We start from the raw sequence: 27,665 nt of genomic DNA, 5'->3' as shown, positions 1-27,665 counted from the left end.
TCTATTCTGGAAATTCAAAATTATTTACCCCTAGAAATTTCCTTATGTATTTCATACATATACAGAGAGTATAAATGCTTATCAAGTTTGGTTTGTTTTCAAAAAAAAAAAAAAAAAAAAAAAAACAGAAGAGAAAAGGAACTGTAAAAACAGAGGCTCAGGATTTACCTTTCAGGTGTGCAATTTTATAGTGTCTCGTGTAATGTTGCACTGTGTGTGTGTGTTTGAGACAGACAGAGACTAACTTTGTTATCCCCATGAGTCAGTGGTATTTGGTGTTGGGCCAGCAAAATTAACATTCCTATTTCCTATTTTACTCTGTGGAAACAAGTTCACATGCCAATGGGTGTGAGTGCTGATACTTACAAAGCCTTACCCAAAAAATACAGTTTTTATTAGTTTTTTCAATAAAATTTCCACAAACATGAAACAATGATGAGTCTTTTTTATTTTTTAGAATAGCATGCGATTATCTACATCTAGCACTCAGTGTTTCATGTCCCAGAAACAGATACACAAGAGCACTGCAATCTGGAGCAGAAGATGAAGGCTAGTAAGTTGAGCGCTCACAAGGTAAAAAAGCACATCCGGCAGCTTTATGCTATTTGCCAAACAACGTTTATTACAAGCATTAAATGATCTAAAAATTTGGTGAAAAAATAATTTGATTTAGAGTTTCTCTTGACGATCAAAAGGTTTAGAGATACCCACCCCGTATCGACACATTTACACTGAGCACTGGTACAAATTTTTCAGTTCAAGGACTGTCTCCTTGCCTTGCACAGTGTGTTCAGTTACCTTACCTGCTGCGTTCCTTAGAAATTTCAGGCTGCAATCATTAGTTTTCATGCACAGTATAATTTAATTCTCTGGAAAACTGATGAACTCAAATTTGTTCCCATACTCCCTTCTTTCTGATTGTGCCGAATATCAACGCACTAACTAAGGTATGCAGTTTATTGCTTTCAAACAAATTCTATGTGTCTTTAGACTTGTTAAAAAAAAAAAGGAAACAAAATCCTTCCCATTGGCTGTTTTACAGGTACAAAATCAAATCTTCCTACACAATGGATCATCAACTCTTGTTTTGAAATACATGTTTTTATAAATTCAGATTTCCATATAATTACTTACTTACTTACAATTTAATGATGGCAGACAATTAACATTATACTGACATACAAAGCATGACATATCCACAGAGAAGGTCCAAGGTCGTCAACTTAAACAAATATTTCTATGTGTATGGACAGCCTATCTTTCATTTCTTTATTTTAAGCAATCTTTGGGGTTCTTTATTGAAACTTGTAAGAGAAATTCCTGATGTTAAGTTTTGGGAAAATACAAAAAAGCTTTCTTTTTGGTCACTGACAGTCACATTTTTATATCGATCATAAACTTTCCCTGTTCATTCAAGCATTAGATGCAGGGGGCGGGGGAAACTAGACATATGAAAATTCTTCTATGACTTTATCTCAATGGAAACTTGACATTCAGAAACTTTGTATTAAAAAAAAAAAAAAACTACCAAAAGGCAGATACCTTGTTCAACTTTTAGCTTCAGCTGGTACTCTAAGGCGGAGTTAGGAAAAAGATTTTGCATGGAAACATTGAGGCAACCTTTGCTACTGCTAGTGGATGCAGCCTGCTATATTTAAAATCAAGGCTTTTAATTTTGTCTCCTTATAAGGATGCAAGAGATTAACCTCCAATCTTTAAAATATCTTCAAGGTCTATTTAATGTGAATAGAAGGAGAGCTACACACTTGTTCGCCAATATAAACATCCAAATAAACTTATTTTACCATATAAAATATTTTAGTTATTCTATGTAACAAAAATGATATGTGTGAAAGTTGCATTTTACTTTCTTTGAGAATTAGCATTTCTTCAAAAAGGTAAATTTGCTTTTTTGTTCAAAAAAAATAGCTAAATACATTGTATTGACCAGTAAAAGATTTGGGGAAGAATTTAAGAAACTGACTACTTATTATCTACCATCTCATACAAAGTTAGTATGAGTACCGACTTTTAGTAGCCTTCAGTCACTCACTCAGGAATAGGCATCCATCTCCAAAAATTCTGGTCTATTCAACAAATGCTGTTGGGACAACTGTATAGCAGCTTGCAGAATTAAGAAGCAAGGTCCAACCTACCACATTATATGAAAATTAGCTCTAAATGGATCAAGAATCTAAATCTACACCCAGAAACCATTAAACTATTGAAGGAAAACATAGAAAGAACACTCCGAGATATAGGAACAGGGAAAGACTTCTTAGAAAAGACACCATAAAGCAAAGGCAATCAAAGCAAAAATGAACAAATGGGACTACATCAAACTAAAAAGCTTCTGTACAGCAAAGGAAACAATTAACAAAGTGAAGAATCAAACAACACAATGGGAGAAAATTTTTGCACACTACACAAGTGATAGGGGACTAATATTCAGAATTTACAAAGAGCTTCAGAAACCCAGGGACAGCAAAAAGTAATAATAATAAAAGTAAATAAAAACAAAACATAAAAACCCTGTAACAAAATGGACAAAGGAAATGAGCAGACATTTTTCAAAAGAACAGATTCAAATGGCTAACAGACATATGAGAAGATGCTCAGCCATAAAAGAGATGCTAGCCATAAGAGAAATACAAATGAAAACCACGTTGAGGTACCACCTAACTCCAGTGAAACTAGCCTACATTCAAAACTCCACTAACAACACCTGCTGGCAAGGATGTGCGGAGAAAGGTACCCTCCTTCACTGCTGGTGGGAGTGTAGGCTAGTACAACCATTGTGGAAATCAGTATGAAGAATGCTTGGAGAATTGCAAATAAACCTGCCATATTACTCAGCTATCCCACTCCTAGCAATGTACCCAGTAAAAGTGAAATCTGCATATGAGAAGGGGATCTGTAATCCTATATTTGCAGCAGCACAATCTACAATAACAAAGGCATGGAAACAATCCAGATGTGCATCGAAAGAAGAGTGATTAAAGAAACTGTGGTATATCTACTCCATGGAATATTATTTAGCTATTAAGAAGAATGAAATTATACTATTTACAACAAGGTGGTCCCACCTAGAGACCATTATGTTCAGTGAAATGAGTCAATCACAAAAGAACAAATACCATATATTCTCTCTTACATAAGGAAACCAGCATAGAAAGTGTAACTTCAATAATCAGAGCCATACTGTTTTTTGTTTGTTTGTTTGCTTGTTTGGCTATATCCCATGTGTTTTGATTTTTTTTATTTCAGTTTTATTTCAGTTTTGCTTGTGCCAAATAATTGCTTTTCTCTTGAATTCATCACTGGCTCATGGATTATACGGTGGCATCATTTTTCCCAAGAGACTTTTGTGTTTCCTTTTTGTCAGCCATGTGTTGGTTACTCGGTGGCGCGTTTTTTTCATGGTGCTGCAATTTGTTGTTCTCATTACTGTTGTTGTTATTGTTGTTGTTGTTCTTGTGGCTGTTCGAACTCATGCCAGTTGTTGGCCTTGTTTCATGGCTTCTCAATTATGGAAATGTATATAGTACTGGAGTACTGGGGTCTTTCCTATACAGATGTGGGGGTATAATGGAACATGCATCCCTGCTGCCAGACAAAAAAAAAAAAAATGGATTCCCAATGAAACTGTTGGACATGTGTAGACAATGGGATGTTGGACTGTCTGATATTGTCTGTACCAGCAATGTCAGGGTACACTTATATAAGAGACTGATGGAATTATGATTCCTTATGAAGGACTACACTATAGCAGTAAAATGGGGAAAATCTGTTGGGGGTTGTGAGATTGGGGGGAATCCCAGTCTATACGAAATTGTACCATATAATTCAAAATTCAAAACAAAAATATATATAAAATAGCTAAATATGCTTGTATTGACCAGTAAAAGACTTAGGGAAGAATTTAAGAAACTTACTATTTATTATCTACCATCTCATACAAAGTTAGTATGAGTACCAACCTTTAGCAGCCTTCAGTCACTCAGGAATAGGCATCCATTTCCAATTCCAACTATATGTGGTGCATTTAGACTGTGAGGTGGAATGTGGATTGTGCTAGAGAACTGGAATAATTCATCTGTTCTCTGTAGGGAGCTAAATCTGATGTAGAGTTCTAGCCTGCTGAGTCAACAGGCAGAGAACAGATAATGTTGTTTAATAGACTATTTATAATTCAAAAATTTTCTTCAAACTAGACCATCCCAGTTCTATCATCTCTTTCATCATTTTCCATGCTCTTTATTAGCTATTTACTCTTAAAATAAAATTAGATAAGTTTTCACTTTTTCATTCTCAGAATTTGAAAATTCACTGTGTTCAGCCACATCAGAAACTGTTCTTTTCTACAAATACATGACAAATATGTTTAAATTACATTTAATTGTCAGTTTAGCCTCTTGCCCACTGCTTAACATGATTCACCTATTCTTTCTCAAACAGCCTCACCTTGGGGAAGATACCAGAAACAAGAAACCAGATTATAAAAAACATCAGTTACACCTTATTCTATAAACTCTGTTCATCTTTTGTGCTGTATCACTACCCTAAAAATAGAAAATGCTTCATTATTTTCCATTGGTCATTGTACATAAAAGGCATTTAAGTATTATTGCTGACTTAAAGGAACACCAGGAATCTTGTGACTTCTCGAGATTGGTTTCTTAATGCGTAACAGCAATCACCTAGAGGGTGTTCTGAACAGACTTTTGAGCTCTCCCCCCAGTCTCTAACACACGAAGTTTATTGGTTTTTCCAAATATAGATTGTTAACCACCTCCAGGGTAATGCTGATGTTATGAATCTCAGAACTACACACTGAGAGCTACTAGTCTAGACCAAAAGAACAAATTGACAGAATTGAAGGTATTCTTCATATATGTAATAATTCCTCTACCCTTAACCTACTTGTTATCTGAAATAACGTGCAGATGTAGCAAAACTATAAAATAATATGACTGATTCAAACTATATAAGAAAACCTTTATCTACTACTTAAAAATTAATGATCAAAAAAGAAAATTATATTGTTTGAAAAGAGTGGAAACTGTAGGGTATTTCTAGTAATAGCAAGGGTGAAACTGCCAAAGGCAAGAACAATTCTGTTCAGAAACTATGCTGCTTGGCAGCTCCTAAACTGGGAGCCCAAACTTACCCTTCTCTCAAAACCAACATACAGCTGCTCTGCCATAGCCCAGTTCCCTTTCCCCCAACTAAAGGAGTTCCCAGCTTAAGCTTCTTCCATTCTGTGAGAACAGGAATAAATCAGACATTTCTCACACTTCCAACCTAAATGTAATTTAAGAAAGTTTCTTTTTAATGCCATTTGGGAAATCCAAAATGTCACACCAATGTAACAGTATCAATGAGAAATAAGAAATGATTTAATTAGGAGTCTAAAGAAGGAGCAGTTATGGGGCAGCATGATGACAAGGTACTACTCTAATCTTGCACCTGTGCTGCAAGAATCCCACTTAGGTGCGTCGGTTCAAGCCCAACTGCTCCAATTCCAATTCAGTTCCCTGCCTATGGTCTGGAAAAGCAGTGGAAAGTACTTTGAACCCTGCACCCACATAGGAGACCTGAAAAAAAACTCCTCGTTTCCAGCTTCAGATAAGCCCAGCTCTGGTCATTGCAGCCACTTGGGGATTGAATCAGTGGATGGAAAATCTCTCTGTCTCTCTCTGTAACTCTACCTTTCCAATAAAAATTCATAACTTTTTTTTAATAAAAGGAAGGACATGTTAAAAATCAATGTCAGAGATTAATCTTCTTTGATTACAAAGAAGGCAAGTGCACACTAATGTAGCAAGCAGCTAAAGGGATCAGTGGAATCAAGCAATCAAAATGCCAGTATTTAGACAAAAACTATTTCTTTTATCTAGAAGAAAGGTCTCCAATTCTAGGTGCAGTTCAATGTTTCTCAAATTTAGATTGTTTCCTCATGTTGAAATTGGAGTTGTTCTTCTGTCTAACCTAAGATACGCCTTTCTATTTATATATAATGTCCACACCAATAGCATCAGGATATCATCCTTAAAAAACTAATGACACTTTCAATGAAAACTGAAAGAAGAAAACACTCTAGGTCTACCTGAAAATCTAAAAGGGCTCTCAGGTTCCCCAAATTAAACTCTACTAATTATAATTCTTAAAATGAAAGAAACCCTGCAATTTGGCAATTTGACCCACTTCTGGTATCAATTAACCTGTGCTTTTAAATGTTTCCTTTTTCCTGCAAACTTGGAATTGCGTTTAAGGGCTTGATTGTACTTAGGTTTAAATTTGTGGGCACAAATATTTATGGTTTTCTTCATTTTAACACTATGATTGAACAACCACACCAAGAACCACAAATTTTAAACTTGCCTCCACTGTAAAGATAAGGCTGCTTTTTATCTGGTCCGTTTTGGTTTTTTTCCCTTTTCAGATAATACATAATCTGTGAGCTGATACTCAGCCCCACAATATGAATATTTTTCTCTCCATCAACTTCTCATCTGAAGATTTGGTCAGTCTCAAAAATCACAAATATCATGTATTTTCTCTGATTTGTGGCAGCTAATATAGAACACAAACAAAATGAGTGTGGCCATCAAATGAAATGGTCACTTTGGGATATGACTTTGCTTTTAAACCATATTTATTCTCCAATGGAAATTTAGTCTTGGGTCTTATTAATTTTTTATTTGTTGAATAGAATGATTAGTGGCAAATTAAGCCTGTGAATATACATTGGATTAAAATTATGACTCCTCATATACAGCTGAAGAGAGGGAAGACAGGGAGTGATACGGTAGTGGAGTGGTGGTGGGTGGGAGAGAAGCAGGGGAATTGAGGGAGCTAGTATTGTCCCCTTGGAACTATACCAATAGAATGTATAAAATCTGCCCTGGTTATATTAACCAGTTTTTTAAGCTAGATTTTGCCTTCTGTTATTTTACCCACACAAATTACTTTATTACAGGTTCCAGAATAATGATCTTGTGAATTTTATTCTTCTATATTACCAGTTGGCATTCTTGTGTAGAAGTGAGAGCTTTAATGTATTAATTGGCTTCGATGGTTCTTTCCAAAACTGACACAGTAATTTTTACCAATTTCCTGAGAAAAATGTTAACAAAAATGTCACATTCACTGTGTAATTTTATGTACAGTAAGACTTATATAGTTTCTTTTTTAAGTTTTAGCTTGTTTCTTCAATTTTAGTTACTTATTTTGTATTGCCGGATATACTAATTATATGAATCAAAGTAGAACTGTATAAAATGCATTCTTATATATTTAAGTCTCACATCACTCCTTCTCCTTCACCCCCTCTCAAAATCATCCCCAAATTAACATGTTTTATTTCCTTTTTATTGCTCCGGTGTTTCTTTTTTTTTTTAATAATCAGAATATATGCACCTTGACATTTATCACTTAGCCCATATATCATAGGGATTTTCCTCATTATTTCTATTACTTAATTAAAATGTGTATCATATTTAGAATACACCATATTTAGAATACATATTTAGAATGTAAAGAACACAATTTATTCAACCTACCACTCCCCAGAACTGACTGCTAGTTTAAACGACAGATACAAATATAATCTTCCTGAATGACATTCCACATCTTACAGTAATTCAGAAAATTCTAATAATTAGCAAGATTTGACAACAATGCATCTACATTTCAATAACCATAAAATACTGTTTTAGGCAAAACAGCAAGTTTTCATAAAATAATTATGTGGAGCTAAACATCACAGGAGAACACAGAAAGATTGTATTCCCTTCCTACGCTCAGTGAGTTACAGAAAGCTCCCTGTTTAAGAGGGGGTGACAAGAGTGACCTGCAAAGTAAGTAGGTCCCACTGAAGCGCAGGCATTTGTCTTACTACTAGAGTTTTTGTAATAGGAATTGGATATGAGCACCAGGGCCACTAAGTGGTAATGCCGTTATGGTCCTGACTCCACCCTCCCTTAGAAAGGAAGAGAGGTGCTGCACAGCAGAAAGCTTCAGGCTGGACAGCGGGCTGTGTACACAGTTTGGTATTGCACGATAGTAAACAATATGGAATAGGTTGAATAAAAAGAATCAGGGTGCATCACAGGTAGCAACAGTTATTTTATTACTGTATTTTAATATATTAAATACTGTGAGTGATTAAATTTTATGTATTTCTTCAGGCAAATCATGATGAAAAAGTTTGACAAACACTATGGAGAAGGAATTGTTTTCTCTGAGTACTGCTACTCAATTTCCACGTTTGACATTAGTCACTGAACATGATTACAATTTAGTACTAGGTTATAGAAATATGTTTATTTGATTCTGGTAAAAACATAGGGGGATTTGTTCACTGAGGCTTTTTTTTTTTTCAGATCAATTTAAAACGTCCTCTTTTTAGCTTGTAATAATAACATAGATTTAAAACAGAAGTGACAAACAGGTTGAGCAAGATCATCTGCTCAACCATTTTATCTGTATTTTATTTAGCCAGTAGGATATTTTCAATTTAGTTCTTAACACTCAAGAATGAGGAAATTCTTCTTAAAGTTTTAGATTTCCAGCTTCTCCTGAAAATAACCCAAAGGAGTATTTGTTCATTCTGACCCATACAGAAAGTGTTGGAGACGGGTCACCTGCTTCCAAAGGCCCACCATCTACCTTTGCTTCCCAACTTGGAGGCTGTCATTTACACAGAATGACCTTGCTCTTGGTCTTCTTTTGTCATTTATATTGCCTTTGTGACCTGATAGGAACTTTAGTTGACTGCTCCTAACTTGCCTTGGCTACAAAAATTTCTAAATGACCACACTTTTGTTGAGAAATAATTTAAATCATGTATAGGGTTTTAAATAGTGTTCCATAGCTAGGCTATCACGCCTACCAGTTTGCATGAAAGCCAGGGACGAGGGCAGACTGGGAAGGTCTAGTGTGCAGCAACCACGAATGACAGTCAGGACTCAGTGAACACTGGGCCAGGACAGGTTGCAGCATCTGATGGCAAGGGCCAAGTTAAGGGCCGGGGTGGGTCTGAGAAACTAACAGGGATGGAGTATGGGAGGGAGCCTAGTAGAGGTTCTGTGGAGACTCCCCTGCTGGGCCACTGCTTTTGCTAGTGAGCATGAGAGCTGGGGTGCACCAGGCTGAGCAAGCTACAAATCCTGTTGACCTGCATGTAAGCTGGTTTAGGAGGAGAGCCAGGCTAGGCCAAGCAACCATATCCTCTGGTGCATGCATGAGCCAGAGTACGTGCAGGTCCATCAGACTTTGCTACAGTGTCAGCTAGCAAGTGCCAGGACTGGGGCCAAGTCCTGTCAGGTTACACTGCAGAACCACCTGGATTGACTGGACCAGTCGGTTGCACATACCAGTATGTGCTGGAGCCAAGGCCAGGAGCAGGCCCGGTGGGAGTTTTGAAGGGTCACTCCAATTAGGCTGCAGTTCCCACTGGTGTGCATGAGGGCTAAGTGTGTGGTAGGCAGGGTTGAGCTGGGCTGTAGGATTCATTGGTTTGCATATGAGATGGAGACAGAGCCAACTTGGTGACAGCAAGCATCAGAGTGTATATAGGCTGACATGGGTAACAAACTGAGCCAGACCCCACACTGACTGGAACAGTCAGGTCTGGGGTCACCTCTGGCGAGGTTTCTTTGGGGTTTTTCACCCACCACTAACTTGAAAGCTAGACTCAAAACTTAAACCACAAGAAAAATCACAGGATCTGTGGTCCAATAAAAACTGGGGCTCTTTGGTTGCAAAAGACTGTGCAGAGGACAGAATGCCACTGGGGAACATGACAACTCATTAAGGCCTGCAAGATCTGAGACTGGGAATGGGCCTAGTAGGGAAATTGTGCGCACCACTCTGATGAGCTACAGTCCCACCAGTGAGCGTGAGAACCAGAGCTGGGGGTGGGCCTAACTGGACAGGCGTTAGCACTCACCAGCCTAAGTGTGGGCTGGATAGTGGGGTCAGTCAGGCTTAGAGCTAGGCTACAGCACCCACTGATGTGTACAAAAGCTGAATGGGATGCAGGATTGACCAGACCAATTTACTGCACATACCAGTATGTGCCTGCAGAGGATGTCTAGTACCATCGCAGAGGATGGAGGGAAGAACACATTGGACAACTGTGTTGGCCATGCTTTGACAGCAAGTATCTGGGCGAATCAAGACTCTACAGTGCACTATGTCAGCCAATGGACCTTGAAAGGATGTCCTCAGCTTTGAAGCAATGAAATCAAAAGCACGTCAAAACTATCAAAACCACTTAAGGAATACCCTCAGAATATGCTCCACATTGGGGACCCTGAGATGACATCGAGTGGCCATCCCATACCTCCAGGTACTGATGCAGTTAGGCTGCTGGGAGCAGCTCTCTCCCCTTTTCTATTTCCTTCTGTCAGAGACAAAATAAAAAAAAATTGGAAACAACTGTCTCATGTACTGTCCCCCATTCCTTGTCCCTTTCCACCTAATCAGTGGTCTACATGGGCATGCATCCTTCCCAACTATGTAAACATCAACAAATAGGATAAGTTTAATAAATGCTGTTTCTTTGTACTGGGGTCAGGTTGCACACCATACTGCATCTGCACAATTGATAATTTAGGCAAGAGTCCTTAGATGGACATAAAAGAACTCTACAGTAACGGTACAGAGTCAAACATAAGGCTGTATAAATAATTAGGAGGATTTTTTCCCATGACATCCTGAAAAATACAGATAAAATAACCTAGAGAGCTGATGGTGCAAATTACTAACATCTGTCCTACAATTTTATGAAGTGTTATGCTTACCTACTCACATATTTCATATCTTTTTATTTTATTTATTTATTTGTTTATTTCATATTGAGAAAGCAGATTTTACAGAGAGAAGATTTTACAGAGAGAAGTGGCCGCAATGACGAGAGCTGAGCTGATCCAAAGCCAGGAGCCAGAAGCTTCTTCCAGGTCTCCCACATGGGTGCAGGCCTAAGGCTTGGGGTCATCCTCAACTGCTTCCCTGGGCCACAGGCAGGGAGCTGGATGGCATGTGGAGCACCAAGGATACAAACCCACATCCATATGGGATCCCAGCAATGCAAGGTGAGGACTTTAGTCAGGATAGGCTATCATGCTGGGTCCCATTTCACATCTTTTTTTTCTTCCTTTTAAGGCTTATTTATTTGAAAGACAGAGAGAATAGGAAAGGACACAAAAAGGGAGAGAGAAAGAGAGAGAGCAAGAGAGAGATTACATTGATGGTTCATTCCCTTAAATAAATGCAACAACAAGGGCTGTACCAGGCTAAAGCTAGGAGCCAGAAAGTATGCCTCGGTCTCCCAGGTGGGTGGCAGGGGTCCAATTACTTCGTCCCTCTTCTGCTGGCTTCGCAGGTGCATTGGCAAGAAGCCAAATAGTAAGCAAAGCAGATAGGGCTCAAACTGGCATTCTGATAGAAGATGCCCATGTTTCACCTGACTTAACCCACTCTACCACAACACCAGCCCCATTCTTTGATCTACTCAACTCCTCCTTGGTAACACTGACTCAGATCTCCAGGTGCTCAATGATCACTTGTACTTTCCCTTTGTCACGCACTATTTCTACTCCATATACCTGAACTCTTGTTCATTTTAGACCTAAGAATCTTGAGAAAGATCACTCACTTCTCTATCCAGGACCAAGGCCTCCATCTGGGCGTAGAGAACACTGACTAAATGCTGCACAAATAGAACTGAATTCCAGAAAACATAAATTAGCTAACTGGACATTTTGTAGCAAACTCTTTCCAATCTGAGCTTTCACAGTGTAAAACTTCCTTGTGTGCCTCTATGAATTTAAGTTACCATGAAGTGATAGCTGAGTTCCAAGATGCAGCAAATAAAAACATGGGGTATTTAGTTTAGAATTTCAGATAAAAACCAAATATTTTTGTTATAAATATGTCCCATAAAATACTTGGGAAATATTCACAGTAAAATTATTTATTTTTGTCTGAAACTCAAGTTTAATAGAGTATCCTGTGTTATACCTGGCAACCCTCCACAAAAGTTCTCTTGTCTGTGCTTACACTTAGTGTGTGGTAACTTATGTCATCTGTACATGTTCACTATTTTTTAAGTGTCTACAGAAACTTTCAATAAATGTCTCTTCTTCTGATAATCACCAGACTATCCTTTTTGACTCACACTTTATCTGAGTAAAATTAAATGTCTATAAAATGTAGAGAATAACAATAAATCCTTTTAGTTTAACCTTTTGCATTTATAGGAAGTTTATAAGGAAATTTACTTAATCTCTCAGTCTCGGCCTTTCTAACAGATTGTTCAGTGACTGTGAAGGTTTTTGTAATCAGAAATTATCCTATGACTTTCTTTTTTAAAAAAGATAAATGCATTTTTGTTGAAAAGGCAGATTTACAGAGAGGAGAAATAGAGGGTAAGATCTTGCATCCGCTGCTTCACTCTCCAAATGACCACAAATGGCCAGAGCTGAGCCAATCCGAAGACAGGAGCCAGGAATTTGCTCTTGGTCTCCTACGTGGATGCAGGGTCCGAAGGCTTTGGGTCATCCTCTACTGCTTTACCAGGCCACAGTCAGGGATCTATACCCCATAACTTTTTTTTTTTATTGTATTGTTGTTGACAATCTTTACATAGTTAATTACAGTTAAAGGAAAAAGAAGAAAAAAAAGAAAGAAAAAAAAGAAAAAAAAAGGTTTAGGGGGATAGGGAAGTGGGTAATGCTATTATGTCAATATTGTTTCCATCATGTATCTGAGGTAAAGGGGGATATTGAGGGAGAAGCCCCACCCGGTTTCCCGCCCACCCCAAGTCCCGGATGTGGGGCATGCTCTGAGATATGTGCTCAAGTGGTGTTAATAGTCCTCCAGTTATGAATCGCTCCCAGTTTCGCTCGATGAGGTCGTCCACTGATTGATATGGTCCATCTTAAAGTCTCCGTTTGCCCCATATTTCGCTGCCAACATATAGCTGAGATGAATGATTGTCCTGTTCTGTCTTCTGTCTTTTCTTGGTTAGAGTTCTGAGCCCAGCAGTTCGATTGGGGAGCTCTTCAAAGATACCTTGAGGTATTCCCAGATTAGTTTCTTGTATGTTCTAGCAAGCACAGGGCCCGGCACAGTCCATCACCCCGATCAGCTGGTGGTTGCAATTGTTGTGTTGGTTCTGTTTTCGGTCCCGAGTTGCGCTGGAACCAATGGGTGTTGCAGTCTAGTCTGGTTCGGCCCTTACATCAACCAGTGGGAGCTGCAGCCTAGTCGGGGCGACCCACAATAACCCCCACCAGGCCCGCCCCTTACCCTGGCTTGCCAGTATGTGTAGCAGAAGACCAGTCTGTCCCCCATCCCATTTGGCTCTGGCACTTGTCAATGGGTATTAAAGCTTGGTTCTATCTAACCAACTCAACCATCCAGCCCTCTCAGATGTTGTTGAGTGCCTCTCTATCTAGCCATCCCGGCCCCCGTCCTAGTTTTCATGCCCTCCCACGGGAATAGTGACCCAAGAAGGGGGAACCCACTTTTTCCCTCCCAGGTCTCTCTGTCCCGGTTTATGCACTCTTTAGGTGGTCCTGTGATTTGACTCGACAGAATTAGTCCCCAGTGCCAGCTTCTGCCAGCTGATGCTGCGGCCCTGATCTAGTCCACATGCAGCGCACAGGTGTTATAGCCTTGCTTAGTCGGGTCTGTCTCTATCCCAGCCAACGCTCTCCATTGGGAGTAGCTGACCAGCGAGGGGACCAGCCCCTTAATCCCCCCGCCAGCTCTGCCCCTTCCTTCCTGGATCTCACGTGTGCTGGTTGGGTGCTGCATTCATATCCAGTACAGGCAACCACGCCCTGGCATTCCATAATGTGTACTGGTTTTGTCGCAACCAAACCCGGCTCATCCCACACTCTGTTCTGGTGATTGGATTTGCCAGTGGTTGACATGAACTGATTCAGCCTGGTCTGCTCCTGACCCATGCCGAATGTATGTCAGTGGGAAACTTTCCATGGCCTATTCTGGACTGTTTCCTATCATGCTTCTTGCGCTTACCTGCAGGGACTGTGTCCTGCCAGAGGAGTTGCCCAGGCTCCTCCATCAGAACCCCTCCCAATGCCAGATTTTGCGCTTGCCAGGGGGTTCTTGAGCCAACCCTAGTCAGTTCACCTCCTGTCCTAGCAGGAACAGTGGTTTTTCCTGGCTGGCTTTCACCCCATTCTGGTTCTTGTTGTTGGATGTTTCAGCCCAGCCATGGCTCGTCCATACCCACATACAGCTCACACATGGCTCAGAAGAGGAGTGAGACCCAGCCTAGTCAGTCCCACATCTACCCTGGTTCTCCATAACACCAAATGGTGTTGGGATCTGAACCGGCCTGGTGCATCCAATCCCAGCCCACACTAGTGCTTCAGGTGACTACAACTGTTTCCTAGATAGAACGCAGCCCCCATTCCAGCACATACACTCCTTGGTGGGTGCCTCATCCCAGTTGTGGTGTCCCCTTACCTCCCAGATTGGGCCTGTTCCTAGCCGTAAATCACGCACCTGCCTGTGGTTGCTCTGAGGACCATTAGGTGCAAGTCTCAAGTTCATTTGGGATTCCCTCATTGCCAGCATTCTGTTTCCTCCATTTTGATTGAAGGGATCCCCAAAGAAACTTTGAGGTGTTCCCAGATCAGGTTACTAGCAAGCACAGTGCTTCACGCCCCAAGCACTGTGGGTTCAGGAGGGAGCCTCCCAGGCAGCAGGTCAAAGAACCAAAAGTCCAAAACTCTTGGGTCGGGCGGCCAGCAGGCGGAGCCTGGCGCCAAATGGCGCACTGGCCGCCCTGGAGCAGCTCCCCACGTGTACGTGGTAGCTACTGTGTGTTCCCAGGCTTGAGGCGTGGCCATCCCAAGGACCCCCGGCAGGCAGCAAGGTAGCTGCCTGCCGGAGGCTCAAGTCCTTGGGCCCCAGTCCCACCCCTCCTGGCTCCTCCCCCCAGCTCCAGCCACATGGCGAGCAGTAGGGGAGGCCCAGACTCGCTACACAGACCCCCAGGACTCACCCAGAAAAGGGGTAGCCATCGAGGTTCCGGCAAATCTGGGAGCAGCTCCCCACGTGTACGTGGTAGCTACTGTGTGTTCCCAGGCTTGAGGCGTGGCCATCCCAAGGCCCCCCGGCAGGCCTACCCCATAACTTTTTAATGTGAGGTTTCAATTCCTATTTCTATAGAGACTATTCTACTCAGATAAAGAGCTGCACTGGATCAACAGCCTTCAATAGAACAACATATGGCAGCAGACGGTGGTGACACACTCCTCTCCTATCCACTGCTAAATTAAATATTAAATTTGCTGCTTAGCAGTGAGATTGGAAGGTCCTTTCAAGTATCAGTTCAATGAATGAAAATGGCCACTCATCAAGGCACAACACCATCACGTTCCAGAAGAATGGAAAAATGAACAAGTGGTAAACAGAAAACAATCTCATCAGAAACAAATGATCAGGAAACACAAAGGCTTGCTTCTGCACAAGCAAGCCTCTGAGCTGGAAGATAGAGGTCAAAGAAAATGAATTTCAGCACACAATGCTATACAAAAACAACCAATTGTGAGGGTGAGAGAAAGTTGTTTTAAGCAGGCAAAGTTACCCAAGCTGGGGATTCATGATTCCTTTAATAGGAAGTCCCCAGAAGATGTAATCCTCCAGAATGAGGGACTAAACTGAGAAACAGAAAGCCATAGCACATGCGAAACAAATCTCCAGGATGGGCGTGTGATGAAATCCTAACATGACAGCCATGCCCAGAGAAGCTGACACCCAGGCCAGTCAGAAGCAAGTTAGAAGCCTCAGGAAAGTTTCTTCAAGGATAGGAAATAAAAAGAGAGCATTTGATTCATCAAAAGGTATCAAGAAGTTAAAAACGGATCTGGTATTGCAAAGTAGGTTAGTCCATTGCCGGAAATGTTAGCATCAAATATGCATCCTAATGCAAATCATGGCTGGGAGACTCCTGATTCAGGTCCTTGCTAATATGTTTGAAAAGCAATGGAAGATGTCTCAAGCCCTTAGGGGACTGTATCCAAAAGAGACCCAGATGAAGCCCCTGGTTCGTGGCTTTGGCGTGGCACACCACAGGACTTTACAACCATTTGGGGAATGAATTAGTGGGTGTGTGTGTGTGTGTATGTCTGTCTGGGGAAATGATCAAAAAGCTGGAAGCAGAGCTGGATCAAGTTAAAAAAAAAAGTAAGAATTAAGAGACACTCTTTTTTTTAAGATTTATTTATTTTTATTGGAAAGACGTATATACAGAGAGGAGGAGAGACAGAGAAGATCTTCCGTCCGATGGTTCACTCTCCAAGTGACCGCAACGGCTGGAGCTGAGCCACTCTGAAGCCAGGAGCCAGGAGCTCTTCCGGGTCTCCTAACACAGGTGCAGGGTCCCAAGGCTTTGGGCCGTCCTTGACTGCTCTCCCAGGCCACAAGCAGGGAGCTGGATGGAAAGTGAGGCCGCCGGGATTAGAACCTGCACCCATATGGGATCTTGGCACATTTAAGGTGAGGACTTAAGCTGCTGGGCCACTGCACCGGACTGGTAAACACACTTTCAGCAGTTTTCAAGGACATTATCAAATGCTAAGAAGGAAGTATATCCATCCATTAAGGAAATTAAATCGTTTCTTAAAAAGATTTATTTATTTTTTATTGGAAAGGCACATATACAGAGAGGAAGAGAGACAGACAGGAAGATCTTCCATCTACTGATTCACTCCCCAAGTGACTACAACAGCCAGTGCTGCGCCGATTCGAAGCCAGGAGTCAGGAACTTCTTCCGGGTCTCCCAAACAGGTGTAGGATCCCAAGGCTTTAAGTTGTCCTTGACTGCTTTCCCAGGAAAAAGAATGGGAAATGGGGCCTCTGAGATTAGAACCACCACCCATATGGGATCCTAGCTCATGCAAGGCAAGGACTTTAGTCACTACGCTACCGTGCCGTGCCCAGGAAGTTAAATCTTAAGCAAGGGGGGGCAAATTGTTGAACTAGAGAGAAAAGGATTATTAGATGTAAATCCACTGATAAGGTCATCTTCAGGAGTAGTCAGATTTCTTCGTGGTAAAGTATCAGAGTTAGTTTCTCTCCCTGGTTTCCTTCTGCACCATCAGAGCATGAAGAATGAAGTTAGCCCAGAATGGCAGAAGCCTGATCAGCTAGCTCACCCTGACATTCACACTTACATTAGCTTATGTGACCAAAACTAAATCTCTAAAATGTAGATTTAGAACACAAAGTTGGAATCCATTTTTCTAAGCATTGACTTGCTCTGTGCAGCTGCTGGAATTATTCTTTATGAGTTTATTTCCTCTGTTAGACTATTAGTTTCTTAAGGATAGAGAGTATTGGAGGTGGGGGTGTCTACTTTAAATTCCTGGGGTATAACACACAGTCAAGGCACACAGTAAGCACTCAAGTGTTTGTTGAGAGGGACCATTTGTCCAGTGCCAGTTGTATAATTAGAATTTCTTTCATTCATCCAGAGTTAAGAACAAAGCTCCAGTGACTGGCTGCGATTTTGAGACGCTGACTATCAGGGAAATTTTCTCGACCTGCTTTGTTGGTATAGCCCAGCCACAAGAGCTCTAGCCAATGTAAAAACTGTATCTTTTGTAAAATCCTTGGAGCAGTGAGTGTGAGGCTATGCATGGAATATCAAATAGGAAGTACTCCAACTCTACTATGTATCCACTAACTGTGGGAAAGCCACTTCATTTCTCAGAAGCCTTCATTCAGGAGATACACATTTGCCTAAATTCTCCCTTACCATGAAGCTCCACGTTAAATTCACCTTTATATTACCAAAACATAATATGAGATTCATAATATGTACCTAATATTTACTAATTAGATTGAAATTATCCCAGAATGTATAAAGCACTGTTTTAAAATGTTTTAATTAAAATCTAAAATTGTGTTCAGTGTTACATTTAAAATTAAAAATGTGACTTCAAGAAACATATTTATCTAGTTTCTTACATTTTCCCTCTATCCAGCTTATATAAAAACATTTACATAATCAGAAAAAAGTTATATCAAAAGTGAAATCAAAAGCAGCCTTGTGACGCAGCACCAGTTCCACTATACTTCAATCCTAGAAGCAGTCCTGTGCACTCAGGGACCAGTGCAGGGACCTGGCAGGAGCATATCCTAGATCCAGCAGGAAGCAACTCAATCCACACTCCTGAACTAATCTATGTGACTAATGGGCCCAACTATGACACACAAGGAGCCCCGTGACTCATTCTGCTTGGCTTCGTCACAGAAGCAGTCTCATCATTCCAGAGATCCAGCTCAAAACACCTCTACCTTCCAAGCCAGCCTCTAAAGGCTACAAGAGGTATTTACTCCAAACACAGATTATCAACCCAAGGCAAGGATTCAGAGAGAGAAGACACTAAGGAAGGAAACTTGCATTAAATTGACTCCTAAAGAAATGGAGATTCATGAACTGCTAGACAAAGGGTTCAAAATAATTCTCTTAAAGAAATCTGGTGGGCTGCAAGCAAACACAGACAATTAAGGAAATTAGGATAACTATATATGAACAAAATGAGAAGCCTAAGGAAAAAATAGCAAGAATAAATAAAAGAGAAACAAAACAGAAAACCAGGAGGTGAAGAACACAATGAGAGCACTAGAAACTTGAATAAATCTTCAAAACAGATAATTAAAACATAGAAGAAAGAATAACAAATCCAAAGACAGTTTATTTGAAAGTAACCAGTTAGAAGAGCAAAGGGAAAAAGAGTACAGAAAAAAACTCACAAAATGTATGGGACACCATCACATAAGCCGATCTACAGTTTAAGGCAGTATCAGAAAGAGATACAAACACCTTTAGGAAATTTAAGAAATGACAAAAGTCAAAGGCAATGGTAGGTGGTGAGGTGCAACAAGTGAAGCTGGCAATTGAGAAGCCTGTATCACATATTAAATGTCTGAGATCAAGTCTGGTAACTTTATTTCCAACTCAGCTTCCTGCTAAAAGGAGCCCTAGAAGGCAGTACATAATGGTTAAGTACTTGGGGCTCAGGTATCTACATGGGAGATCCAGAAGAATCTCTTGGTTCCTGGTTTCAGCCTGGTCCATCCCTGGCTGCTGCTGGCATTTCAGACTAAGTGGATTAGCAGATTGAAGTTTCTCTTTTTTTTCTGCCACTCAGCATTTCAAACAAATACAAGAAACAGGGTTTTTAAACCATTAAAAGTGATTTGTTAAATACATGTCTATAACTATGATTTTTCCTTTGAAATCTTTCAGGCCAAGAGACATTGGAATTATATATTCAAAGTGCTGAACTAAAAAAAAAAAATCCCCTGTCAACAAAGAATAATTCACCTGGCAAAACTGTACTAAACAATGAAAGAAAGATAATGATTCCCAAAGAAGTAAAAACTGAGGAAATTTTCACCACTGAACTTGCCTAACAAGAAGTACGAAAGAGAGTTCTTATGCTGAAATGAAAATAAATGTAATTTTGCTAACAAAGATAAACACATATAGTTTAGATCAAATGTAGACATAATAAAAATCATAATCAACAGTATATACCAAATACACCTGGCACATACTTATAGCACTTTCTACCCAATAGCAGAGTATACATTCTTATTTAATGGTTTTGTTGTTGTTTTTTTTTTTTTTTCAGAAAGTCAGATTTACAGAGTCAAACAGAGACACAAAGAGAAAGATTTTTCCATCCGCTGATTCACTCCCCAAGTGGCTGCAGCGGCCAGAGCTATGCCAATTTGAAGTCAGGAGCCAGGAGCTTCTTCCAGGTCTCCCACACAGATGCATGGTTCTAAACTTTGGAGCACCCTCCATTGCTTTCCCATGCCACAAGTAGAAAGCTGGATGGGAAGCAGGGAAGCGGATCAGCTGAGACCTGAACCAGTGCCCATATGAGATGCCAGCTCTTGGAGGAAGAGGATTAGCCAGTTGAACCATTGTGTCAGTCCAGAATATATATTCTTCTCAATTATACACGGAAAATTTCTTACAATATGTAAAACATTAGATTACAAAAGAAGTCTTAACAAATATAAGAAGACTGATACCATCCACAGTATGTTTTTTCAACCATAGTGGAATTAAACTAGAATGCAATGACAATAAGAAAACAGGAAAATTCATAAAAACGGAAAGTAAACAACACACACACTGTAGAACAACCACTAATTCAATGACATAATAAAAAGTGGATTTAAGAATTATCTTGATAACAAAAATTAAAATAAAGAAAGGAAGGCTGGAATGAGAAAGGGAGAGAATGAAGGGATTACCATTACATTCTTTGAACTGTAAATATGAGCTACAAGAAAGTTATCAAAAGGACAAATTTTTATTTAGACTAAGAAAAAATAAATGCACAAATGAAAGAAGAGACATTAGATCAGATTGATCAAGAACAAAAGACATAAAGTAGCAGTATGAACAATTACATGCCAACAAATTGGCTGATCTGGGAGAAACCAATAAAGAGGTAGAAATATAAAATTTGGAAGTCACTAACATCCTTCCATGAAACCCAAAAACTCCACAGAAAAACTACAGGCTGATGTCCCTGAAGAATCCAGACTCAAAAATTCTCAACAAAATATTACCAAACTCAATCCAAGAGCTATTAGCTGGATTGCAGTTTATCCCATTACAGTGTGGAATCTGTCTTGGTGATGCAAGGAGGGTTCAGCACCTGAAAATCAATCCACCAGAGTAACAGCAAAGGACAGAAATAACATCAGCAAATCAACAGTTGCAGAAAAAACATCTGACAAAGTTCAACACAGATTTTTTATTTTAAAAATCTCTAAACAAAATATATGTAGAAGGGAGTTGGTATTGTGGTGTTTTAGGTTTCTTACTTAAGTCCTGCCAGCCCAGTCCTGGCTGTTACAGCCATTTAAACATTTGAAAGTGTGCTCACTCTGTCCCCCTTTCTCTGTCAGTATGTGTTACAAATAAATAAAATGTTGCAAAAATTTGGCATAGCAAGATTACATATGAAAACTTCATAGCTAATATAATAATGGATAGTGGAAACAAAACTTTTCCCTGTAGGATCCAGCACAAGGTTAAGTGATGGTCACTCTAATCATTCCCATTCAACATAATATTGAAAGTTCTAGCTTGAGCAATTAGGAAATACAAAAAATAAAATGCATTCAAATACAAATTGAAGAAGTTGAACTTTCTCTGTTTTCAGGTGATATAATAAGGACACAGAGAACATAATCAACATGCAAAAATAATTAGCCTTCCAAAAGTAAATTTAAAAATTATACCATTCATAATAGCAACAAAAGAATAAAATATAAGCAAGCCAAATAGCTGAAAAGGAGTTAATACCCAAATGCTTGCTATCCAATATATATAAGATTCAAATAACTCAATAGAAAAAATTACAAAATTAAAAGATGTAATAGATTCAAACAGAGAATTCTTAAAAGAGGAAATAACAATGGCTAACAAACATACAGAAGGGTGCTCAACATCACTACTTAACAAAGAAATGCAAACTTCAATAACAATCAGATACTGTTTTATATCTCTGAGGATGATTAGTATCAGAAAGACAAAAGAAAGCATGTTTTTGGCAAAGATAGGGAGGAAAAAAGAATCCTCATACATCATTGGTGGGAAGATAAATTTTATGGCCATTATGAAAAACAGTATGAAAGTTTCCCCAAAAAATTAAAAATGAAGTTTTACCGTTTACCTAAAAATCCCACTCCTGACAACTGACAAAAGAAAATGAAATACTTATCTCAAAGCTAACTGCACTCTTAGTTTTAATGTAACATTATTCACAAGAGTCAAGATAAAAAGAAACAGCCTAGATGTCTGTCAAGTGATGAATGGAAAAGAAAATACAGTGTATACAGAATGGACTATCAGTTTTAAAAAAGAAAAATTTCTGACCCTGAAGCTGGAATACGTATGTTAAATGAAATAAGGTGACAGAGTAAACAAATACTGCATGAGATATCTTCTGTTTAATCTAAAATATTTGAACTCATAGAAACACAAACTTGAATGGCATTTTAATTACTGCCTAAAAAAAGTCGGACAAAAAGATTTCAGTTTCAGTTACCTAAGATGAGCAATTTCTACAGATCTAATGTACTGTATGGTGACTATAACTGGCAATGCTGCATTGTGGACTTGAAATTCACCAAGGCTAATGTACTCAACACAAAAGAAAGAAAAAAGATAGTTGAACTGATGCTACGTTAAACTAGCTTCATTTCACCGTATATACATCTTCCAAAACATTTACAGAAATTAAAAGACATGTGTACTTTGCTGTAAAAAGTTTGAAATTTATGTGCATTTTCAGAACTTTCTTACAGGACACTCGTGTATCAAAATGTTATGCAGGCACATATCAAAATGTTACACGCTGTAAATATACACAATTATTTAAATTTGTGTCTATTTTTTGAGATAGAGACTTTACAAATACCCTGAACAGCTGGTGCTGGGCCAGAACCGGGAACTGAATCCGGGTCTCCCACGTGTATGGCAAGATCAGAACCAGTCGGACGACCACCTGCCCCCTCCCATGGTGCGTAACAGCAGGACATTGGAATTAGAGTGGAGCCAGAACTTAAAATCAGGTGCACAATATGAGATGCGGACATCTCAAGCAGAATCTTAAATGCTAGGACAAATGCTCCTATACATTTTTTATTTGCCAATTATAACTCAGTAAATATTAAATAAATAATGTTGTATGTTTCTATAATCTATTAAAAAATTTTTGAAAGATACTCTGTGTCCAATGTACACAGATTTCTGGTTAATACCATGTTCTCTGTGCTTTTATTATTTTGAGAAAATTTTGCACTGATAATACAGCAACTATAATAGCCAGAAAGCAAAATGGGCATTTGGGAGTAGGATAATTGACAATGTTTTTCCTGAGAAATGACTACAATGAACTTATACCTGGCATATTTGAAAATAGTGTACTATGTTTGATAGTGTTCCTGCTGCAAATCCCAAAATCAGCCAGTTAATTAATCAGAAGCATGCGTGATGTGAAGAATATGAGGGCTCATGATAAATGAGTAGGAGGACAGAGGAAGTTGAGTCTGCTTTAAGTGATCTTAAATTTAGCTCAAGAATGAAAAGACACCCACATTATTTATTTTTACTATTAACTAGTGAGGAACATAAGAAAGCATGTTAACATTTATGGACAGAAGGAAGCCTATCATCTACTTATTGAACCAGTTTCATGTTTGTTCATAGGGTGATACTGAATTTATGCAGAACTTCAATAATTTCTGTATAATTAAAAACTAATTTTAAGGAAATTAGGTCTTAAGATCTAGAGTCTTGCTGTGTCAAAAGCTAAGAAATCTGTTATGAAATTTTCTTCTAAAACAATTTTAAAAGCTAAGAATTTGGTTTTATTCAATATGATTAACATATCACACAACATTCTAGGGGCCAGCAACATGGCATAGCAAGAAAAGCTGTCACCTATACACTGGTACCCATACTACACCAGTTTGAGTCCTGGCTGCTCCACTTTCTTTTTTTTTTAAGATTTAATTACTTTATTATTATTTTTTTAATTGGAAAGGCAGATTTACAGAAAGAAGAAGAGACAGAGAGAAAGATCTTCCATCTGCTAGATTTCCCCCGCCCCCAATCCAAGTAGCCATGATGACCAGAGCTGAGCTAATCCAAAGCCAAGAGCTAGGAACCTCTTTCAAGTCTCCCACACAGGTGCAGGGTCCCAAGGCTTTGGTTTATCCTCGACTGCTTTCCCAGGCCACAAGCAGGGAGCTAGATGGGAAGCGGAGTAGCCGTATTGGAACTGGCACCCATATGGGATCCTGGTGCTTGCAAGGCAACGACTTTAGCCTCCAGGCTATAGCACTGGGCCTGAAAGTTCCACTTCTGATCGAACTTGAGAAATAATGTGTTCAGGCTAAGAAATGCAATGACTACCATGTACTTATCAACATAAACCAAATTAGAGAAACTTTATGAGTTGTGCCTACTCTATCTCCTGACTTAGCCCGGTACTCCTAAAACACCAACAACCGACAAACCAATCACTTTCATTCAATACAAGTCATTTTCCAAGAATGCTTATTAGTTCCTAGGGATCATCAAGCTTCTTGTGAAACCTATTTCTCTTTAGTTATCTTTCTGAAAGCTGAACTCATAAATGATATACAGTTTACTGATTTGTACTTAACATAGATATGTGAAAGTAGATCTACTGAATAGATTACTGTGAAAAGCAAAACTGCTCAATTAATACAGGAAAACTTCTTCTAACAGGCAATGTGATAAATGAAGATTTTAACAAACTTCTACCCTGTCATCCATCAATCATTCAGAAACTAGTTAGTGCTCAATGTGAAAAAAATGTGGCCACAACTTCCAATTCTTCAGAAGAGAGGCTGGAAATTTAGATTTGGATGTAAAACTTTTAACTTCTGAAATGTTGACAACACATTTGATGCATTTTTAAAGCATACATGAGCCAAACTACTTTTGTTGCCGGTGGGCAATCAGTCTGTAAACTCTGACCTGACAGGATAAGATCCAAACTCTTTCGCATTGTACAGAAGGTTTTGCATGATCTATTTCCTGCCGATCTTTCCAACTAGATTACCCGCCAGTTCTTTCTACCCCCAAGCCAAAAAAAAAAAAGAATATTTTCAATCTGAATTACTTTCACTGCTAGGAGTGTGGTTTTATCTGCCTTTGTACATTTTTTTTTAACCTCTTTCTGATTAGTATCCTCCCTAATTCACATTGCATCCCTCCCAAAGGTCCCTCCCAATTTTCCTCTTGACAACTTATTCATGTCAAGTGTCACCTCCTCCAGGAAGCCAACATTTTCTTTACTTTTGCTTTCTCTTGCCATCTAGATCATGTTTCTCTTCAATTGATTCCCAAAACATTAAGTAGATCACAGTAAGAAGGCTAAGCAAAGACTAAAGAAGCAGCAAGTACATGTAGCGAGATATTACACTTCCACTTCATGTGCATTAGGCTTGAATATTGTATAAATGGGTATGGACCATATACATAATAATGCTTTTGAGGAAAGATCCTGAGAAAATCTATGTGGCAGGACGGGATGGAGAAATAAGATAAAATCCTAACAGAAGGAAACTCAGAAACAAACAATTCCTTAGAAGATGAGGACACATTTTCAAGGACATGGGTTGGGCCTTGTAGAACAGCAGGTTAAGCCTGCAACCCATATCAGTATGAATCCAAGTCCCGGCCACTCTGTTCCTGATATAGTTCCCTGCTCATGTGTCTGGGAAACAGGCGATAGCCCAAGTACTTGAGTCTCTGACACTCATGTGACAGACCAGAATAGAGTACCTAGCTCCTGGCTGCACCTTAATCCAAATCTCGCTGTTCTAGCCATTTTGCCAGAGAGCTGGTGGGAGCTGGTGGATGGAAAATCAATCTCTCTCTTTCCTGGTACTCCTCCTCATCCTCATCTCCTTCACTTCTGTTACTCAGCCTTTTAAATATTTGTAAAAAGAGAATATGTTTGCCACAATGCAAATAGTTTGAATTCAATAAAAATATGAATGTCCATCGTGCTAAGACCGGTTTTTTTAATTAATTTATTCATTAATTACATTGTATTACATGACAGTTTCATAGGTACTGGGATTCTCCCCACCTAAGACCAGTTTTTAAGAACTGGCAACTGTGCAGACAATTTCAGAAATAAATTGCAAATAAGGAAATAGAAAGTATGAATGTATAGTACTCTATTGATATTATTTTTAAGAGTAGACACTAGAACTGAGTGTGGGTCCAAGTCAGATATTTGGTATGTGTTGTGTCACTTTATTTTCAGTAGTTCCCAAGGGAGCAACTTTGGGAACAGCATTTCATTATTGTTTTGAGCATTCCAGTAGGATGCAGCTTAACTACTCTCCCCAAATTGTTCCAAGATATTGGGGAGAAATAAAATGTTATTATAAAGCCTGACATTCTTTCTGGTCATCTCTGCACAACAGCAATAACATTGTTGCCAAGCAAAGTTCTTTTATTACCAGTACAGAAAATAACTGGCTTTAAGCACAACTAAACCTGTTGCAAGAATATAGGGTGGCTCTCAAAACCGAAAGAAACGCAAAAACTCCAAAGCAGTATAAGAACCAAAGTAGATGATGACTAGAATACCAGTCCTTGTAGAACACTATTATCTGTTAATATTAAAAAGATTTAGTTTGATTGGTTTGGATAGATTTCTGTCATGCAGTTATTTCTCATCTGGACACTTCAGTTTGGGGAAAATTCTCCTTTTTAGTCTCAGTGTGAAGGACCATATCTCATATTGAAATTCTAATTGCTAGGATTTGTGTCTCTAGTCTTGATCAAATGGGCATTGATACAGATCTGAACTGGAGAAAATGTAGAAAAGCTACCGGGAGAATTCATGATTGCTTTTAGTAGTGGTGGTGGAATGGTCAGAAACTGTATCTGTAAATGGCCAACAGTTTAGATACTGCATGCCATATATGGTCTCTACTCCACAATCATCTTTGTCTTTCTAAAAAAAATCACTAGAGATGTAGCAAACATTCTTAGCTCATTGAGATCTGTGTCATTTATCTGAAGACCTGATTGCATCTGGAGGATCTCCTTCCAAAAACTCCCTCACTTTGCTGAGGGCTTCAGTTCCTCTTGCAATCCATCTCTCCAAAGAGTTGTCTAAATGTCTTCAGGCTTGGCAGCTTGATTCCCCAGGGCACAAGATTCAAGACAGAGATACAGCAACCAACCTTAAAGCCATAGTGTCTCTTATTACCTAACCTTGGGAGTAACAGATTGCTTGCTTCCTTGTGGTCCACAGAGCAACACAAGGACAATAAACAGTCTTGTGAATCTTGAGAGGCTGCGATCTATTTGGTGATGGTGGCACCAATGCCTTTCAACCAGAGCTTTCACACATGATTTTGACTACATTTTGCATTCCCTGCCTTCCATTGCCCCCCAACTCATTGTGAAGAGTTTGTTCTCCAACCTTCCCACTGATTCTGAAATCATTCATCTTCTCTTTCAGTAACTGCCTTTTCTGTTTAAGAAAGTATAATAGCTAGAACTCTAAGTTGGCTCCTAAGATGGTAATCCCTGAAGCATGCATTACATATTTGCACAATACCTTTCTCCTCAGTGTGAGTGGAATTCTGAATATGATGGATTTCATTTTCGTGATGATATTGGCTGACAAAGCTGAAAGGATTTGGAAGATGTAATCATTGACCCAAATGACCCAAAGCTGTTCACTTCAAGTGACTCAAAAGACTCATCTGACGTCAGGAATGCCAAATGATACTAAATCGATTGAAAATAGCACAATGATTCCCCAAGAAATTAAAACCAGAGAAATTCATATCCAATACAGAAATTCCACTACTGGGTCTATATTCAAAAAAGCTAGAAGCAAAGAATCCAGATAGTCATATCTGTATGATCATACTTACAGCAGCACCAATTCCAATGGTCTACACGTAGAAGGAAACTATCTTCATTTATTGATGAAAGGATAAATAAAACACCATGCACACACACATAAAGGGCTGCAAAATATTCATGGGAAAATAAAAGTAAAAAGCAATAG

General features: G+C 39.2%; 1 long non-coding RNA gene across 3 annotated transcripts in view; it reads right to left on the bottom strand.

Annotated features, from left to right (window-relative positions):
• Positions 1 to 27,665, bottom strand: part of LOC131482020 (uncharacterized) — a 119,340-nt gene that overhangs the window by 82,839 nt on the left and 8,836 nt on the right. The window contains exon 3 of one of the 3 annotated variants that reach the window (XR_009246707.1): positions 22,110 to 22,228. The exons of 1 other annotated variant lie outside the window; for it this stretch is intronic. This is a non-coding gene — a long non-coding RNA (uncharacterized LOC131482020). Of the gene's footprint in view, positions 1 to 22,109; positions 22,229 to 27,665 lie in introns of those variants that run through there. One more of the 3 variants, XR_009246708.1, reaches the window with a different exon arrangement.

The sequence above is a fragment of the Ochotona princeps genome, chromosome 15, assembly GCF_030435755.1.
Source record: "Ochotona princeps isolate mOchPri1 chromosome 15, mOchPri1.hap1, whole genome shotgun sequence".
NCBI classification, from domain to species: domain Eukaryota; kingdom Metazoa; phylum Chordata; class Mammalia; order Lagomorpha; family Ochotonidae; genus Ochotona; species Ochotona princeps.
Note: the sequence above shows the minus strand (reverse complement) of the source record. Positions and strands in the feature narration are given on the sequence as shown.